This window comes from Tachyglossus aculeatus, chromosome 6 (assembly GCF_015852505.1).
Source record: "Tachyglossus aculeatus isolate mTacAcu1 chromosome 6, mTacAcu1.pri, whole genome shotgun sequence".
Taxonomy (NCBI): Eukaryota; Metazoa; Chordata; class Mammalia; order Monotremata; family Tachyglossidae; genus Tachyglossus; species Tachyglossus aculeatus.
This window is the reverse complement of record NC_052071.1, coordinates 39,551,609-39,567,978: the sequence shown is the minus strand read 5'-3', so window position 1 is coordinate 39,567,978 and position 16,370 is coordinate 39,551,609. Positions and strand designations below refer to the sequence as shown.

The 16,370-nt window shown below is 53.4% G+C and overlaps 1 protein-coding gene across 1 annotated transcript in view; it reads right to left on the bottom strand.

Moving 5' to 3' along the window:
* Positions 1–1,938, bottom strand: part of PLXNA3 (plexin A3) — a 48,620-nt gene extending 46,682 nt beyond the window's left edge. The window contains 1 exon segment of the mRNA XM_038747990.1: positions 1,904–1,938. The gene's annotated coding sequence lies outside the window, so the exon portion shown is untranslated.
* Between the last annotated feature and the right edge of the window lie 14,432 nt (positions 1,939–16,370).

The following is a 16,370-nucleotide window of genomic DNA, read 5'->3' as shown; positions in this document are numbered from 1 at the left end:
CCCTGTCACTCTGGCATCCCCCTGATCCAGCCCTGGGCCTCGGAGACCCCAAGGACCCCTCCTACCTGGCCCCCCGAGATGCCAGGCCCAAACAGACCCCCGGGACCCCCCTAAGCTCCCCAAGACCCCGGTTATCCCCGGGTGGAAGGAGGGAGGGCAGGCGGGATGGTGACAGACAGGTGAGCTGGGGGGCGACCGCCAGGACAGTCTTTTAGCCTGTGAGCCCACTGTTGGGTAGGGACTGTCTCTATATGTTGCCAATTTGTACTTCCCAAGCGCTCAGTACAGTGCTCTGCACATAGTAAGCGCTCAATAAATACGATTGATGATGACATGTTGCCAACTTGGACTTCCCAAGCGCTTAGTCCAGTGCTCTGCACACAGTAAGCGCTCAATCAATACGATTGATGATGATGATGATGATGATGGAGGGGGCCCAGAGGGAGCCCCCAGCCCCAGGGGTTCCCTTTGTCTCCCGGAATAGCACTCAGGGAGGGGTCCCGGGGTGGGGAGGGGGTCTCACCGTCCCGTCCCTGGACCGGGAGGAGGGGGAGGGACCCCCGGCTACCTGTGGCTGAGCCCAGAAAACCACCCCTTTAAGACCCCCCGGCTTCTCCCCTTCCTGCCTGCGACCCCCTCCCCTACACACACACACACACACACACACACACACACACACACACACGGGGAGGGGGCTCTCACCGGGACCCCACCCCTCCTCAAGCGAGAAAGCCCGGCGTTCATTCATTCACTCATTCAATCGTATTTATTGAGCGCTTACTGGGTGCAGAGCACTGTACTAAGCGCTTGGGAAGTCCAAGCCGGCAACATTTAGAGACGGTCCCTACCCAACAGCGGGCTCACAGTCGAGAAGGGGGAGACGGGCAACAAAACAAGACATATTAATAAAATAAATAGAACAAACATGTACAAATAAAATAGAGTAATAAATGCGTGCAAACGTATATAGATAGATACAGGTGATGTGGGGAGGGGAAGGAGGGAAGGAGGGGGCTCAGTGTGGGAAGGCCTCCTGGAGGAGGTGAGCGCTCAATCAATCGTATTTATTGAGCGCTTACTGTGTGCAGAGCACTGGACTAAGCGCTTGAGAAGTACAAGTTGGCAACATATAGAGACAGTCCCTACCCAACAGTGGGCTCACAGTCGAGAAGGGGGAGACGGGCAACAAAACAAGACATATTAATAAAATAAATAGAACAAATACGTACAAATAAAATAGAGTAATAAATGCGTACACACATATATAGATAGATACAGGTGATGTGGGGAGGGGAAGGAGGTAAGGAGGGGGCTCAGTGTGGGAAGGCCTCCTGGAGGAGGTGAGCTCTCAATCAATCAATCATATTTATTGAGCGCTTACTGTGTGCAGAGCACTGGACTAAGCGCTGGGGAAGTCCAAGTTGGCAACATATAGAGCCAGTCCCTACCCAACAGTGGGCTCCCAGTCTAAAAGCTCTCGGTAGGGCTCTGAAGGGAGGAAGAGAGCGGAGTCCAGTGCTCTGCACACAGTAAGCGCTCAATAAATACGATTGAATGAATGTGCGGAGGGAGGGCATTCCGGGCCAGGGGGAGGACGGGGTTGGCAGGGAGACCCCCTCCCAGCCCCCCAGGGTGAGGGGCCACCCCTTGTTCTCTGTCTCCCCCTTTTAGACTGTGAGCCCACTGTTGGGTAGGGACTGGCTCTAGATGTTGCCAACTTGGACTTCCCAGGCGCTTAGTCCAGCGCTCTGCACACAGTAAGCGCTCAATAAGTACGATTGATGATGATGAAGATGATGGCATCACCTGGCACTCCCCCGGGCCTTGGGGGGTGATGGGGGGGGGTGTCTCTCAGTCCCTGGGGTCGGAGGAGGACCCCGAGAGGTCGGAGTCCGGGCCCTACCTGCTCCTGTTCAGCCTCCCGGAGGCTCCGTCCCGGTGCCCGCTGCCCACCGGTGCCCACCGGTGCCCACCAGCTCCTCCCCAACCTCCTCCTCCTCCCGCCGCCTCCACACTGCGCCCGCCCAGCTGGGCTCCCCCTTTTAAACCGGGACGGTACCATCGCGCCAAGAGGGGGGAGACCGAAAGGCGACGAGTCTCCAAGCCGCAGGCAGAGCGGATAACCCGCCCTTCCGACGGCGATATCTCTCTTTTTTAAACAACTCGAAAACCCGTCGAGCAAACCGTTTGCAGCTCCAGGCGGAAAAAAGGGCAGGCCCGTAGGTCTAGAGACACGGGGTCCCCCCCTCCTTCGAAGTGGTACAGCCCTCCGACTCCCCTCTCATTCCCGAAGCCGGGCCCTTCATTCTGAAGCCATTTAAAGGCGTGAGGGCCGGCCCACTGGACCGCCTGATAATGATAATCATGGCATTTATGAAGCGATCACTACGTGCAAAGCACTGTTCTAAACGCTGGGGAGGTACAAGGTGATCGGGTTGTCCCACGGGGGGGCTCACAGTCTTCCCATTTTGCAGATGAGGTAGCTGACACACAGAGAAGTGAAGTGACTTACCCAAAGTCACCCGGCTGACAACTGGCGGAGTCGGGATTTGAACCCATAATAACAATAATGGCATTTATTATGTTGCCAACTTGTACTTCCCAAGTGCTTAGTACAGTGCTCTGCACGCAGTAAGCGCTCAATAAATACGATTGATTGATTGATTGGTGTGCAAAGCACTGTTCTGAGCGCTGGGGAGGTACAAGGTGATCGGGTTGTCCCATGGGGGGGGCTCACAGTCTTCCTCCCCATTTTACAGATGAGGTAGCTGACGCACGGAGAAGTGAAGTGACTTACTCAAAGTCACCCGGCTGACAATTGGCGGAGTCGGGGTTTGAACCCATAATAATAATAATGGCATTTATTATGTTGCCAACTTGTACTTCCCAAGCGCTTAGTACAGTGCTCTGCACACAGTAAGCACTCAAATACGATAGATTGATTGATGTGCAAAGCACTGTTCTGAGCACTGGGGAGGTACAAGGTGATCAGGTTGTCCCATGGGGGGGCTCACAGTCTTCATCCCCATTTTACAGATGAGGTAGCTGACGCACAAAGTGAAGTGACTTACTCAAAGTCACCTAGCTGACAATTAGCGGAGTTGGGATTTGAACCCATAATAATAATAATGGCATTTATTAAGCGCTTACTATGTGCAAAGCACTATTCTAAGCACTGGGGAGGTACAAGGTGATCAGGTTGTCCCATGGGGGGGCTCACAGTCTTCATCCCCATTTTACAGATGAGGTAGGTGACGCACAGAGAAGTGAAGTGACTTACCCAAAGTCACCCAGCTGACAACTGGCGGAGTCGGGATTTGAACCCGTAATAATAATAATAATAATGGCATTTATTAAGTGCTTACTATGTGCAAAGCACTGTTCTAAGCGCTGGGGAGGTTACAAGGTGATCAGGTTGTCCCACAGGGGGCTTCACAGTCTTAATCTCCATTTTACAGATGAGGTAACGGAGGCACAGAGAAATCAAGTGACTTGCCCAAAGCCACACAGCTGACAATTGGCGGAGTTGGGATTTGAACCCTTGACCTCTGACTCCAAAGCCCGTGTTCTGTTCCACTGAGCCACGCTGGGTACCCAAAGCACGATCCCCAGTGACCCTCACGTCCCTCAGAGGTGGCAACTAATTAGCCCTAAAGGCGACCGTGAGGGAGAACGGGGATGAAAACAGGTCAAAACGCCAACAAGCTCCAAGCCTGAGATGGCTCCCGGGGCGACACACGCTGAGGTTGTGACTATATTTCATCAACACACAGTCACACACATTTGTTGGATTGATTGCCTACACACTCTCATTTCTATTGCCTTTATGCGCTTTCATCCGTGGAAGGCAAAAGAATGGAAAAAGCAGGGTCCTGGGGCTCAGGGGGCCCGGGTTTTAGTTCCAGCCCTGACCCCGGCCTGCTGTGTGACTCGAAACAAGTCGCTTCCTGGGTCTATGCCTCAATTTCCTCATCTGTAAAATGGGGGTAATGACACCTGGCTTCCCCTACCTTGCAGGGATGTTGTGAGGACAAAACATGAAATAAGTAATGTGGAAAACTTCGGGAAATGAGCACGCTCTTTGAATTCAAGGTATTACTATTTGTGTGTCACATGTATCCATCAGACCTACCCAAGCTCCTGCTGCCCAGACAGAAGGGAGACTTAATTCCCCTGCCAGTATTTTTGATATGCAATCTTATTCCAAAGCATTCCTTCACACGATCATGCACACACACGTTTGCGCATGCGCACACACACACATATTAATTGGGGGGTTTAATCACTGGGTTCCTAGGACTAGGGCTGGACCCAGACTAGACTGCTTTGTCCCTTGTCCCTGTGCTGGGATGTTCTAGGGTGCAAGTAGGGGGGCAAAGAAAAGCAAAGGAAAAGGAGGTTGTGAGGCTCTGGGGTAGGAGTCAGTGGTTTTTTATGGTATTTGCTAAGCGCTTACTATGTCCCAGGCACTGTACTAAGTGCTGGGGTGGAGACAAGATAATCAGATTGGACACTTGAGTCTCACAGTCTTAATCCCTATTTTACAGGTGAGGCAACTGAGGCACAGAGAAGTTAAGTGACTTGACCAAGGTCACACAACAAAGAAGTGGTGAAGCTGGAATTAAAATCCCGGTCATCTGACTCCCAGATCTGTGGTCTTTCGGCTAAGCCACATTGGTTTCCCACAAATAGTGGCTCAGGCCTCTCTGGGCCAATTCTCTGGGCTCTCTGGTCGCTGAGAGCACTTACAGAGAAATTTCCAGAAGAGGACAGGAGGGGAACTGGACTGGATGCCCAGTGACCTGAGTATAACTCCCTTCAAGATACCCTAGTTATTACCTCCCTTGAAGCCCCTCTTCACCCAAGGAGAGTATTGCTCCCAGAGCACTAGTCAACACTTCTTCCTCAGTGAGTTTCCCGGCATAGAAACTCCCTCCCAGGGGGAGGGAGGGAAGCAGGGAGAGTGAGATCCAGATTTCAATCAATCAGTTGTATTTGTCGAGCACTTAGTGCATACAGAGCATTGGCACTTGGGAGAGTACAATACAGTAGAGTTGGGAGACACAGTTCTTGCCCTTAAGGAGCTTACAGTCTCATGGGGAAACAGACATTAGAATCAATAAAGGATATATGTACAAAAGTGCAGTGGGGAAGGAATGGGGGAGTATCCAAGTTCCACCCTCTCCTATTCCTTCCTACTCAGATGGCGGGGTGAGTCGTGAGTTAATGGAGCTCCGGCACTTTGGTCTCTGTCCACAAGGTCCCCCCAGACCTTAGAGCTTCCACCTCTGGAGAAATCACATCCTCCTGAGAGACCCTGCAGTCTCTGGCCTGGAGGGGCCATTAGGTACGTAGGAGTCTCTAGCAGCAATCCTAGGCAGAGATCCGCTCAGGCTCCCATACATACTTGTGAACCCTGGAGGCTCCCATCCCTCTCGCTGTTGGTTCGTTAGCCTCATGCCCACAAACTCTTCCCTTCAAGGAGCCCAGACAGGGCCCCCTCCCCAGGCAGAGCACCCCCTTTCCTAGTGCTCCCCGCTCCATTCCCCAAGCTGGGCTCTCCCGCTCCCCTTGCCTCCTACCATATAAGGGAGCAGAGAGAGAGAGAGAGAGAGCTCAATTAGACACCACACACCGTACCAGGGCCAGTTTCCATAGCAACGGGAGATGAACTACAGAGCCTGCAGCAGCACCAAGATCCACTGGGCTGGGCTGCCCCTCTGCCTGGCATACACATGGGCCAGGAGGACCTGGAGAGGGGAAAGAAGAGCCCAGGGGTTGCCTGGAGCAGGATTGGGGTGGGGGGTGGGGAAGGGTATAGGGGAGGGGGAAGGATTGTTAAATCCTCCTATGCTTGGAGAGGCAAAATCAGCTGGTGTGAAGGATCATAAAGACATCCCTCTAAACCTTCTGGGGGGCGGGGGGGGCGACATGGGAGGGACAACCACCTATTTACATTAGTGTTGTTTAGGTTCTTGCTAAAGTGACCTCTCCATTCTCCACACTGACATAGAGCAGAATCATCCCCAATAGCCCCCATCCATCCGGAGGGATTCTTTTTTGTGTTTCTCACTGGGGGGGAGGGGGGCTGGATTACCATGGTAACCACGGAGGCAGGTGAGTGGAAGGGCATATCCCTAGGGCATCCAAGACCTGAACCATTTTCCCCTGCCCTCCTTCTTTTCTGGGAGGAATTTGGGACCCTTCTGGGAGAGGGAGGAAGGGAGAATCCAGGAAGCAGTGGGGAGGTGGTGATGGCGACCAGAAAGAACCCCAAACCCGGTTCAGATTGGACGCTGTCACCCCTAACCTGTCCACTGCCCACTGCCCACTGCCCCCAGCAGACCCTCTGCATGAAACACCACTAGTGGAGGTCAGAGATAGCATATTCCAAAGTTTCTCCCCCCCTCCACCTCCTATCCCCCCAACCCCACCCCGGGGTCATCCCACAGGCTTTCTCCTTCCCTCCACCTCCCCCATCCCCAATGGGGAATTCTGCATGTGGGAGTAGGTGAAGAAGGAGTGACAGGGTGACCACCATGTAAGGAGGGGGAGAGGTTGACTCCTCTGTACCCCATGCCCCCTCATCCTACCCCACGTAACCAGCCCAGTATGTGTTAGGAAGGGAAGGGGAGGGGGAGAGGGCGGGATCGAAAGGGGATGGAAGGAAGGAGGGGAGATGGAAGGAGGGAGAGAGGGAGGGAAGGAGGGAGCTGCTCAGTGGTGGGTTAGCCCAATTCAAAGGCCTTCCCAGGCATGGCAGTGTTCAGTCCCAGAGAGAGAGGAATGGTTAGAGAGAAGTACAAGGGCGTACAATGGCCAGAGTCCTCCCTCCTACCAAAGCTTCCCAACTCTCCCACTCCCTCCCAGGGCCAGCGAAAGGAAGCTGAGTGGCCCCTGGAATGGAGAAAGGGGCCACAAGACCTCTGGCAAGTTCCCTCTCCCATCCCCTCCTAACCACAGGGCGGGCTCAGCCCGTCCTACAATCCCGCTGTGCAAAGAGGAAAATGCACAGTGAGATGGAAAGAATTAACTTGTGGGTCGGCTCCCCCCCCCCACCTCCCCTCCACCCTGAGGAGGGCTCAGGCCCCCATAGGCACTTTGCCTCCCAGGCCGCGGGTGGGTAATCGTGGCTGGGGGCCGGAGGACAATATGGGTAGAGAGGGCGCAGCTCCTAGAGGGCAACTCTGAATACAGAGGAACACACTCCCACACTCAGCCAAGCTCTTGGGGATGAGGCGGGTGGGGTGGGGAGTGTGTAACTCTCCTCCTACCCAGGGTGGGTGGAGGAGTGATTTGATTATAACAAGGTGGTGGTGGTTGGCAAGGGGAAGACCTCCCTGCTGCCATAACTCCCCCCACCCACACCCATGTTCTGTTGGAGCCTCAGGGAGAAGAGGAAGAGCCAACTCGAGTTACCAGGCAGAGTGGCTGGGAGCCTCCCTGCCAGTAGACAGGAGCAGTCAGGCCGGCCAGGCAGAAGGCTGCTGGGGGGTAGCGGACGGGGTGGGGGGGAGGGCAAACACCCGTGAGGAGGTGTGGGGCTTTCACAGACTGTAGCAACCCCCCACACCACATACACACACACACACACACACACACACACACACACACACACAGTCCAAGAGAACTCTATTCCCACCGCAACACCTTTGCTTATCTGTTCTCCTCCCCATGATGCAAAAAAAAGGAAAAAGACCCTCCACTTCCCTACCCAGCAGGCAGTAGCTGGCTCTTCTTCTCACCTTCCCCTCCCCTACCCCCCCCCCCCCTCCCCCGAGGTCCCTTTAGGCCAGTCAGCGGGAGTTTAGAGAAGCACAACTGCCCTCTCTTCGGGTCCCTTCTCTTTTCGTCCCTTGACCTTAGGGCCATTTGAAGGCATTGCCTTGGACCCTGCTCTCTGTCGGGGCCAGAGCTGGGGGTTTCCCTTCCTGGTCGAGCTGCTGCGGCTGGGTTGGGTTGATGGGGGAGGGCAGAACCTGGGTCCTGGTGCCCCCATTGTCTGCCTGCCTGCGGGAAGAGATGAGAGGGTGGTGAAGTGCCTTGGGATCCTGATCTGTGGGATGGGAAAGGAGAAGAGAGATCTGAGGGCAGCATTTCCACCTTTTAATCCCCAACCCTGCCCCCACCAATGAGGTCCAGGCTGCTCCTGAAGCTCCGTCTCCATCCCTCGCCCTGCTAGGACCACTGGAGCCAGGAACTGCAAAGGAGCATTGTCCATTCACAGCCCCCCTCACCTGCTCCTGCTCCTTCACCCCACTCCCAGGCCCCACCCCTCCTGTCCCCAACCCCCCGCTCCTTTTTCAGCAGGAGCAGCAGCAGGATCGGGGGCTGGCGTCAGAGCTGGGTGTCAGCGTGTGAGCAGTGGGTGAGAGTCAGCAGGGGTGTGAATGAAGTGCCAGGGAACAAAATCAGGGCAGGCAGGGGAGGGCCTGTGGAGGTGACCTGGGAAAGCCAGGTTCTGGCTCTAGAAGGGTCGGGGAGGGGAGGAAGGGTGCTTGTGGCCATCTGGATGAATCACTTGCCTTGACCAGCAGACAGACAGGCAGGAGGACAATAAAAATCCTCCCCATCCGCCTCCCACCCCCACCCCCCAGGTGACTCTAAGCCTTGTGAGTCCTGGGCAGCAAGCGGTCCTTAGTAGGGGATCCAGGTCACCAGCATCCCAGCCTGATTTGGGATGGACTTTCCCAGCTCCACAGGTGGTCAGCGGTCTCGCCCGGTGGCCACCACTGTGGAGGCCCAATTCCGGGGGCTCCTAGCCCCTTGGGCCCGGGGTCAGAGGTGGTGACGGCTGTCCTTGGGCTGGAGAGATGAGTGTGAGCCCCATCTGGGGAGTCCCCATTCCTCATTCCGGACATCCCCCCTGAACCACCAACCAACTTCCCAGCTTTCTGTTCGGCCAGCCCCATTCTCACCCCGCGTTCAGGACACCGGACTTTCGGTTCCTCAGAAGAACAGCCCGGGGATTCCAGCACAAGGATGACTCAAAGACAAAGCTGGGGTTGGGAGGAGGAGGAGGAGAAGGAGGAGGAAGGCACAGATGGGGAGAAGAGGAGGGGTGAGGGGCAGGGGGAAAGGGGAAGCAGGGTGGGCAGACCAAGCAGCCTCCTGCCCTCCAGTTTTGGGGGGAGGAGGGGCAGGGCGGGGAGGGGTCCGGGGGTCCGGGAAAGGAGGGGCCCAGGCCCCGCACTGCGGTTTCCCCGCCTATCCCAACTTCATAAACAGCTGAAATTCAACACCTCCGGAGAGGGCTTTATGGGATCCAGATGCTGCCGGGCTACCGAGTCCTGGCATGTGCTGAGTGAGCAGGGGGTGTGACCAGGTGCCAGGGGGCAGGGCTGCAGCCTGCGGGAGGCCCAGAGCGCCTGGGTCCGGGCCCACTCAAGGGCAGGCCTGGTGGCAGGGAGCGTGGCGAGGCTGGCAGGGAACACGGGAAGTTGGCAGGAGTGCCTTTCCGACGGAAGACTATTTCTGTTTTCAAAGGGGAAAGAGCTCTGCCCGTGCCCCTCGCCCGTGCCAGACCAATTCCCTGGGCTCACCCGCCTGCCCTTGCCCTCCTGCGCCTCCGATCCTGTGCCAGATGGGCCTTGCCAAGTGGAAGGCAGATTGCTCTGGAGGAGGATCAGCTCAGAAGCAAGGGGAAAAGGGTCTAGACGGCCCACCCGCTCACACAGACCCTGGGCAGTCCCACATCTCTACATCTCATTCTCTCACTCTGTCGTATTTATTGAGCACTTTCTGTGTGCAGAGCACTGTCCTGAGTGCTTGGGAAAGTACACTATAACAATAAACAGTGACATTCCCTGCCCTCAACGAACTCACAGTCTACAGTAGGGAAAACAGACATCAATATAAGTAAATAAAATGACAGATATGTCCAGAAGTACTTTGGTGTTGGGAGGGAGGAAGAGCAAAAGGATAAATCTCTCCCCCGGCCTTTGAATGGAGATGGAGACCTGCTGGGGAGGCAGCCAGTGGAGAGGCTTTGGATCGGGGAAGGACAGGGTGGTCAGCCCTCCCAGAAACGAGACCCCTATGACTGCATTCCCAACCTTTCTTAGCAGTCAGCAATGGAAGCGTTTTAAGGGGGCCCCCCCCATCTCAGCCTGTATCCCATGGCTGGCAGTGGGGAGTTTCTCAGAACCACCCTCAGGTCACCCCTCCGGAGACTTGTGAAGAAAACCTTCAAGCGCTTAGTATAGCGATCTGCACCGGGTAAGTGCTCAAAGAAGAAGCCCTAGTTGGTGCTAGGGACCGTCCATCACTGTCCTAGTGGAAAGAGCATGAACTTGGGAGTCAGAGAGCCTGGGTTCTAATTCCAGCTCTGTCAAATGTTTTCTGGATGATCCTGGACAAGTCGCTTAACTTCTCCCTGCTTCAGTTCTCCTGTTCTCCCACCTACTTAGACTCAGACTTTGACTGTGAGTCCCACGAAGGACAGGGACTGTGTCCAAACTAATTTGCTTGAACGTTTCCCTACCACTTAGAACAGTGTTTGACACACAGTAAGAGTTTAACTAATAGGGAAGCAGCATGGCTCAGTGGAAAGAGCCCGGGTTTGGGAGTCAGAGGTTATGGAGTCAGAGGTCCCGGCTCCGCCGCTTGTCAACTATGTGACTGAGAAAGTCATTCATTCTTTCATTCAATCATATTTACTGACCACTTACTGTGTGCAGAGCACTGTACTAAGCGCTTGGGAAGTACAAGTTGGCAACATATAGAGACGGTCCCTACCCAACAGCGGGCTCACAGTCTAGAAGGGGGAGACAGACAACAAAATAAAATAAAATAAATAGAATAGTAAATATGTACAAGTAAAATAAATAGAGTAATAAATATGTACAAACATATATACATAGTGACTTGAATATAGATAGTACACCCCTCTAAATGTTTATCACAACCAAAAATTTGGTAACCCAGTTTTCTGGATATCATCATCAATCGTATTTATTGAGCGCTTACTATGTGCAGAGCACTGTACTAAGCACTTGGGAAGTACAGATTGGCAACACATAGAGACAGTCCCTACCCAACAGTGGGCTCACAGTCTAAAAGGGGGAGTATCAATCAGTATATTTATTGAACATTTACCCTGTGCAGAGCACTGCACTAAGTGTGTGGAAAACTGATGATCCCTGCCCAGAAGAGGCTCACAACCTAGTGGGGAAGACTCATATTAAAATAAATTTTACAGGCAGGGGGAAGCAAGAGCTTAAAGAGAAGTACAGAAGTGCTCTGTGGAGGGAGGTGGTCCTCCTTAACTACATATTGATGGAGGAGATAAGGATATGCATATGCTAGGTTTCTAAGCATGGGGACTTTCCTTTTTACAGAGCAGTAGTTGCCCAAAATCAATCAATTAATCAATGGTATTTATAGTAATAAGAATAAGAATGGCATGTATTAAGTGGTTACTATATGCCGAGCACTGTTATAAGCACTTGGGAGGTTACAAGGTGACCAGGTTGTCCCACATGGGGCTCACAGTCTTAATATCCATTTCACAGATGAGGCAACTGAGGCACAGATTAGCTAAGTGACTTGTCCAAAGTCACACAGCTGACAAGTGGCAGAGCTGGGATTTGAACCCATGACCTCTGACTCCAAAGCCCGTGCCCTTTCCACTGAGCCACGCTGCTTCCCCTAATTGAGTACTGACTGTGCAGAGGTCTGTACTAAGCTCTAGGAGAGAACAATATAACACTTATCTGTGCCTCAGTTACCTCATCTGTAAAAGGGGGATGGGTGAACCCCATGTGGGACAACCTGATTACCTTGTACCCCTGCAGTGCTTAGAACTGCGCTTAGAAAATGCCATCGTTATTATTATTATTATTTAAAAAATAACATTAAAAATAATAATAAAGAAAAAGTAAATACAATTGATTGATCGATTCCTGCTCTCCCTCTCCCTTAGACTGTGAACCCCATGTGGGGCAGGGGCTGTGCCGATCTGATGGCACTGTACCTACCCCAGCGCTTAGCTCAATGCTCGGCACATAGTAAGTCTTCACAAATACCACAGTGATGATTACTTTTATTTACTCAGTGTCACTCACTCTCTGCTAGCTGCCTTACACAGAGACCTTCATTCTGCCTTTCCTTTCCCTGAGCAGTGCCCTCCGGGATGCCCGGGAGGGAGAGGGGGAGATGGGAGAGGGAGAGATTCCCCCCTCTGCCCATCCGCCAAGCTAGCTCTCTTCCTCCCTTCAAGGCCCTGCTGAGAGCTCACCTCCTCCAGGAGGCCTTCCCAGACTGAGCCCCTTCCTTCCTTTCCCCCTCGTCCCCCTCTCCATCCCCCCCATCTTACCTCCTTCCCTTCCCCACAGCACCTGTATATATGTACATATGTTTGTACATATTTATTACTCTATTTATTTATTTATTTATTTATTTTACTTGTACATATCTATCCTATTTATTTTATTTTGTTAGTATGTTTGGTTTTGTTCTCTGTCTCCCCCTTTTAGACTGTGAGCCCACTGTTGGGTAGGGACTGTCTCTATATGTTGCCAATTTGTACTTCCCAAGCGCTTAGTACAGCGCTCTGCGCATAGTAAGCGCTCAGGAAATGCGATTGATGATGATGATGATGAGATGGGAAGGCAGCAGTGTGCCCCTGAGGCCTCCCCCGACCCTCCAGCCCGTTGTATTCTGAAATCCAGTCGCCCGGTCCTGTTCGTCATCATCATCAATCGTATTTATTGAGCGCTTGCTATGTGCAGAGCACTGTACCAAGCGCTTGGGAAGTACAAATTGGCAACATATAGAGACAGTCCCTACCCAACAGTGGGCTCACAGTCTAAAAGGGGACAGTCTAAAAGTTCAAACATTTCCACTTCCCTACTCCCTCCAGCTTCTCCTCCTGAGCCCTCTCCACCTGAGCCCCTTTCACCTTGCCCCCTGAAGCCCTGTCCATGGCCCCGGTTAGCCTCCCTCCTCAGCCGGCTCTGGCTTTGGCTCTGACTTGGGTTCCAGCCGCATCTCCCAGCTCCCTTGACCCTGAGGACTTGGCTGCCTGGCTGGGGGAGGGCCAGGTTTCAGTGGCGAGACCCAGTCCACATGACGGGAATCTGGGTCCTTTTAATTATGGGCTGGAAGAATTTGGGCGGGGGGGAGTCTGGATGACTTTTGGCAGAGGCTCCGCTGACGTGGCCTGGGGGCAGTTGGGCAAGGTTGATGGGGAGCCTGACTCCATGGCCAGACCATTAGTTTGGCATGGCAGCCAAGGAGCTGGGCAGAGAGCTGACCACACCCCTGTGCCCCCGAGTCGGCCCACAGGGTAAGGATTTCCTGACACTGAGAGGCAAGGGACCAGCCCCAGGTCAGCCAGAAGTGTCTGGTGCTTTGCCACCTTCGAAACAGCTGCCTGACGCCCTGACAGGTTAGCTCAGACTTCCCCTGCCCTCAGCTAGCTGGCACAGATCAATCAATCAATCAATCGTATTTATTGAGCGCTTACTGTGTGCAGAGCACTGGACTAAGCGCTTGGGAAGTACAAGTTGGCAACATAGAGAGACAGTCCCTACCCAACCGTGGGCTCACAGTCTAGAAGGGGGAGACAGAGAACGAAACCAAACATATTAACAAAATAAAATAAATAGAATAGATATGCGCAAGTAAAATAAATAAATAAATAGAGTAATATGTATGTACAAACATATATACATATATACAGGTGCTGTGGGGAAGGGAAGGAGGTAAGATGGGGGGGATGGAGAGGGGGACGAGGGGGAGAAGAAGGAGGGGGCTCTGTCTGGGAAGGGGTCCACCCCAACAGTGACCCAGCCCCTCTGCCTGCCATGATCCTAGTCCAACCCTCGGCCAAATGTTCATCTTTGGCCGCCGGTCCCCAGAAATGTCCCCTGAAGCCCAGTGGGCAGACGGGCTCTTTGTTGCCCTGGGCCATCCCCTCTGGCTGAGGGGAAAGGGACAACAAATGGGGAGGGGGTTGTGGGGTTGTGGGCTGGGCCCCTTCGGCACAGCCGGGGCGGGGGAGATTGCAGGGGGGAGCCCACAGAAAGGCCAATTACAGAGGAGGAGGCCCAGGCAGAGGCTGGAAGGAGGCTGGAAATAGCCTTGGGTGGAGGCTTTGGGATGACTCCGCCCTCCACTTTGGGGGATGCCTGTGGTTGGGGGGGACAGGCGCATCAGGCTGCCGCTGTTTGTGGTGAGCACACGAGGCCCATCCGCCCATCCAGCCACCACACCATCGCCATCAGGGGAGAGGCCCCCCTCATAGCTCAGGGAGGTGGAGAGGACAAGCAGCGGGAAGTTGAAGCTGAGGCCTGAGGGTCTGGCCGGTGGCTGAGGGGTGGGGCGGGGGCCTGCCAGTATGGGGGGGAGGGAGAAGGAAAAGTAGAAAGAGAGGAGGGAATGCGATTCATTCCAGCGCTTGTTCAAGCACTTAGTACAGTGCTCTGCACATAGTGAGCACTCAGTAAATACAATTGAATGAGTGAATCTCAGCACAGAGCAGGGCAGACTCCATCCTCACAAGGTCTCACCACCAAGGATTTCCAAGTCTTTTTTTTATCTTCTAACGGTATTTGTTAAGCACTTACCATTTGCCAGACACTGTACTAAGCGCTGGGGTAGATACAAGATAAACAGGTTGGGCACTGTCCCAATCCCGCATGGGGCTCACAACCTTAATCCCCATTTTACAGATGAGGTAACTGAGGCACAGGGAAAGGACTTGCCCAAGGTCGCACTGCAGACAAGTGGATTAGAACCCAGGACCTCTAACTCAGAGGTCCGTGCTCTTTCCACACTGCTGGCTCCGGGCCAGTCTAGCCCTGGGCTCTAGGCCCAGACCACTGCTTCCTCGACACTCAACTCCCCCTCGTCCCCCACTCTCTGCTTCCACTCCTTGGTCCAGGCAGGCATGCCCCTGCCACCTCCTATCCCCTTATTTCCAAAGCACCCAATCCACCCTCCCCTTCATCCTCTGCCAGTGTCATTCCTGTAGCCCATCCTTCTTCTCTTCCCTCTGTGAACTTCTATTAGAACTGATCTCCCGCTTGACAGTCAGCTCCTCGAGGGCAGGGACTGTGTATCTCTTCAAAAACTCTGCCATCCCACAATACCAAAGCCAGGGCGGCTATTCACTCTTTTTTTTTTAATGGTAGTTGCTCAGCGCTTACTATGTGCCAAGCACTGTTCTAAGTGCTGGGGGAGATACAAGCTAATCCGGTTGGACACAGTCCAAGTCCCACATGGGGCTCACAGTCTTAATCCCCATTTTACAGATGAGGGAACGGAGGTCCAGAGAAGGAAACCCCCCTTTTAGACTGTGAGCTCACTGCTGGGTGGGGACTGTCTCTATATGTTGCCAACTTGTACTTCCCAAGCGCTTAGTAAGTGCTCTGCACACAGTAAGCGCTCAATAAATACGATTGATGATGATGCTGATGATGACTTGCCCAAGGTCACGCAGGAGACAAGCAGTGGAGCCGGGATCTGCGGTTACTTTGACTACTCAGACTATAGTTGGTGAGGAGCCCCTCAAGGGACAGGGGCCATGTCTAATTTCCACCTGGGTATTCTCTCCCAGTGCTCGGTACAGTGCTCTGCACACAGTAAATTAATTAATGATGGCATTTACTAAGCACTTACTATGTGCGAAGCACTGTTCTAAGCACCAGGGGGGATATGAGGTGATCAGTTTGTCCCACGTGGGGCTCACAGTCTTAATCCCCATTTTACAGTTGAGGTAACTGAGGCACGGAGAAGTGAAGTGACTTGCCCAAAGTCACACAGCTGACAAGCGGAGGAGCTGGGATTAGAACCCATGACCCCTGACTCCTAAACCCGGGCTCTTTCCAACCAGCCATGCTGCTTCACTTGCTTCCTAATTACTTTTACTACTACTAGACTCCCAGTCTGTTGTCGGCAGGGAACGTGAATACCACCTCGGTACCATAAAGAAGAAGAGAAGCAGCGTGGCTCGGTGGAGAGAGCACGAGCTTTAGAGTCGGAGGTCATGGGTTCAAGTCCCGCCTCCACCCCTTGTCAGCTGTGTGACTTTGGGCAAGTCACTTAACTTCTCTGTGCCTCCGTTCCGTCATCTGTAAAATGGGGATTAAGACTGTGAGCCCCAGGTGGGACAACCTGATCACCTTGTAACCTCTCCATCGCTTAGAGCAGTGCTTTGCATATAGTAAGCGCTTAATAAATGCCATCATTATTATTATTATTATTAAAAAAAAATTGTTCTCTCCCAAGCGCTTAGTATACTGCCCTCCACACAGTAAGTGCTCCATAAATACCAGGGATTGATGACTACCCAAAGCCACCACCCCGGTTCCCAGTCCAAAAACAACCTCAGAGACCCTTCCTATTTCCAGCTCCGGAGTCTCCCA